This window comes from Pygocentrus nattereri, chromosome 14 (genome assembly GCF_015220715.1).
Source record: "Pygocentrus nattereri isolate fPygNat1 chromosome 14, fPygNat1.pri, whole genome shotgun sequence".
NCBI lineage: Eukaryota > Metazoa > Chordata > Actinopteri > Characiformes > Serrasalmidae > Pygocentrus > Pygocentrus nattereri.
In genome coordinates, this window is record NC_051224.1 from 12653544 (window position 1) to 12657535 (window position 3992).

General features: G+C 41.9%; 1 long non-coding RNA gene across 1 annotated transcript; it reads left to right on the plus strand.

Annotated features, from left to right (window-relative positions):
• Positions 1-1381: 1381 nt before the first annotated feature.
• On the plus strand, positions 1382-3784 carry LOC108412467. Its single transcript, XR_001856664.1, has 3 exons — positions 1382-1516; positions 2616-2668; positions 3596-3784. It is a non-coding gene; the product is annotated as an uncharacterized LOC108412467 (long non-coding RNA).
• The last annotated feature ends 208 nt before the right edge of the window (positions 3785-3992 follow it).

Genomic DNA, 3992 nt, shown 5'->3' on the forward strand with positions numbered 1-3992 from the left:
GTAAGGCTTGGATGCAGCTGCTCAGCCTTGGAAACTCATTCCATGAAACTCTCTACACACTGATCTTGAGCTAATCTGAAGACTACATGAAGTTTGGAGGTCTGTAGCGATTGACTCTGCAGAAAGTTGGTGACATCTGCGCACTCTGCTCCTCAGTATCTGCTGACCCTCTGACATTTTACGTGGCCTACCACTTCGTGGCTGACTTGCAAATCACTTCCACTTTGTTATAATACCACTAACAGTTGACTGTGGAATATTTGGTAGCGAATTTCACGACTAGACTTGTTGCACAGGTGGCATCCTATCACGGTACCATGCTGGAATTCACTGAGCTCCTGAAAGCGACCCATTCTTTCACAGATGTTTATAGAAGCAGTCTGCATGACTTGGTTTTATATACCTGTGGCCATGGAAGTGATTGGAACACCTGAATTCAATGATGTAGATGGGCGATTGAATACGTTGGAAATATAGTGTAGCTAAGTGAACACCTTGACAGATTTATTTATCAAAACAATATGTATTTCAATTTTTATCTTTGTTTTTCCAGAATTTTCCAGAAATTCCAAGTTAAGAATGAGTGTGTTTTCATGCACTTAATAATCCGATAATAAATATGACATTTTGTCAGTAATATGTTCAATGTGTTTACATAAACTTGAGTAATCAGATAATGGAGAACCTCTGGGTCTGCATACGTCATTGAGTACTCCAGCTTCTGCTCTGCAACGGCCAATAAACTCAAAGAAGCAAACGTGATGTAAATGCAACGTAAACTTCATGCCTGACAAAAAACATCAAGTCGAGTTCACATGCACTGAGAAATCTGATTCTTGAGCTAAAATCCAGCCCTCTTTACCAGATATCTTAATACTTATATATAGATATATAGAAGTATTAAACACACACACACACACACACACACACACACACACATATATATATATATATAGCTTTCTGCTAAAGCAACATGGTTAACATCATGTCTAAGGTACCTTCACTTGCTCAAAGGAGGATCTATTCCCAGACAGGGCTTTAAGCTGTGTAGTGAAAGGTGGGCTCGAGCTGAGTGATGATGGTTTGACAGGTTTGTGTGCTTGACTGGCTTTGACTGTCTGTTGCTCAGCAGATACGATCTCTTTAATGCTGCCCAGATTTTGCAGCACACTCGTTTATGTATGTTTTGCTGCTGACTGCTGTAAATGCTTCCAGGACTCATCAGTACTGGGCGTGCATGCTTGTTGCAGGGTGGTTGGGAGGAGCGCTGGCCAGTCAATGTACCACAAGGTTGTCCACCTGGTGGCATGTGCTTGTGTATGTGTGGTCTCTGGACTGCCTCAGTACAGCTGCTCCTGCCTCAGCCATGCGCCTAATTGGCTGGCAGGTGGCCGCGGTTACACGCGCATGGGTTTGAGAGAGAGAGCATCAGCTCAACTCCGTTAAGGATCAAAGATGAAAGAGTCCCTCAAAGTCTACAGCTACGATTGGAGACACACCTGGTGGACGTGTCTGAGTGAGTTAAAGCTCTAACATGTTGCTATAACACATGCATGAATTCTGTGCTTTATTCACATGCACTTGAATTTGTGGAGGAATCTCATGAAATGAGACTGATTCCATTCTGATGGATCAACACTTAATGCCATGACAACACACTCTTTCATAGAAACTTTCAGCAAGGAAGACACGCGCTCAGTCAGACAGTCAGGCTGTTTAGTATGCTTGGTGGCATGGCAGTGTGGTGCTCTATCCCTCAGAGACTAGTGGAGGATGGCAGCTCGTCCATATCTTTGCATCTCCTTCTGTTCCACACACATATCTCTCTTTCTCTCTCTCTCTTTCTTTATCATCCTCTCTTTCTCTCTTCATTGTTCTCTCTCTTTCTCTCTCCTTCTGTCACTCTCCTTCTCCTCTATCCTTCTTTCCATTACTACATCTCATCTTCACATCTCGCTTGCCCTTCTCCTGTTTTTAGCTGACAGCCTTGTTATTTCCCATCTTTCTTTCTTTCTTTCTTTCTTTCATTCTTTCTTTCTTTCTTTCTTTCTATCTATCTATCTATCTATCTATCTATCTATCTATCTATCTATCTATCTATCTATCTCTATCTATTTGTGTCGCTATCTCTCTCTCTCTTGCTCTCCATCTCTCTCACACTTACTCACTCATACTCTCTCAGTTTTGCTCATTCTTGCTCTCGTTTGCTTACCCATTCTCTCTTCCCCTCTTTCATACTCTCCTTTCGCACCCCTATCTCCCTCAATCACTCCATCTCATCCCTGCATCTCAGCTTGCCCTTCTCTGTTTTTAGCTGACAATCTCTCTCTCTCTCTCTCTCTCTCTCTCTCTCTCTCTCTCTCTCTCTCTCTCTCTCTCTCTATCTCACACTCTCTCTCTCTCTCTCTCTCTCTCTCTGGTTAATTAGGAGAGAGCGAGCAGAGACACACTTGAGTAAGCTCACTATCAGATGATTAATTGCTGGAGGGAGAGGGAAGCTGCTCTGGGAGCCACCACTGAAGGGAACACAAGGTTACTTATTCTCTCTCTCTCTCTCTCTCTCTCTCTCTCTCTCTCACTCACTTCCATCTCCCCCTCAATACATTTCAATATAGATTCATTTGGATGGCTGTTGACACTGCTCCCAAAGCAGCTAATGGAGGCCTGGGTGAGAATAATACCAAACCAAGGAGAAACACGAAGGAGAAAGCTGAAGCTGTTTACGTCTTGTTCTTGTTGTTTATTTATTTCTTAGTGGTTTACTACTAGTATCATTCTTTGTCTTGCCTCTGAATTCATACTCTAAAGTGCAATGTTCCTTTACTGAGTATCAAAGTTTGCAAGTGAAAGAATTAGCAGTGTCTTTTGGTGGGGTTGGCTAACTATAAAACTTGTAAAGGTGACAGTTATCTGTGGCTGAGTCCAAGAGAGTCCAAGAGCACCAGCATACCAACTCCAGTTAATTAACTTGTTCACAACTTCTTGATTGGCCAGATTAGATGCTTTAATGTTAGGTAAGGGTCAGGGACAGAGTATTAACTTCAGGTTGGAACTAATCTCTGCAGGAAAGTACATCTCCTGGAGGAGGTGATCTGGTCTAGGGAATGGAGAGTGTGGTCAATGTTCTACAACAAAAACAGAACCATATGAAACAAAATGGTATACCAACTGGCAAGCATACAACTTGAATGAGTAGAGGATGTTTGAATATTATTGAGTTCAATCTAGACTGAGTAAAGAATGTCTCAGTATTCTGGACCTAGATCTCAAACCAATAGAAGCTGGTGTTGGTGTTGCTGCAGGTTTTTCTTAGTCTTCAAATGATTGTGTACATTCCTGCTTTGTTGAAATGAACATCTACAGCCACACTGGCACTTTCTGAATTAGACCGGGCACCTCTGCAGTCCAGGATGTGTCTGTTTTCAAGACTCTGATCTAGAGCATGTTTCAGAGCTAGAGCCAGATATAGATTTAGACTACACCAAGTAGAAGATTCTCATCATTCTGGGCTTAGATTTAAACCAGTAGATGATGTTTTATTATTCTGGACTTGGATCTTGAACCAATAGAAGATGTCTTGTTGTTCTGGCCTTAGATCTTGAACCAGAAGAGGATGTGTCAGGACTGAAGATTCAGAGCTGCATCGAGTAAAAAATGTCTCACCATTCTGGATGTAAATCTACAGCTAATAGAGGATATTCCAAATTCGCTGGGCTTAGATGTTGAACCAGTAGAGTGCATCTTAGTCTTATAGAGTCAGCAGTGGAAGACTCTTGGTTAGTTGTTCTTGGTTGTCTGTGTAGGACTCAGAAGTTATGCTCACCTTAACAGTTTATTGGATGTTCGTATTGATAGTTAGAATTCCAGTCTTTGGCAGAAGTGTGCATCATCACCTTTTCTAATTGAGGGAATTGAGTGAACTGCTGAAATCTTCATGAACTTTCAGGTGTGTCAAAATGTTCTAAACAGAAATATTCATGGAGTGTATGTGA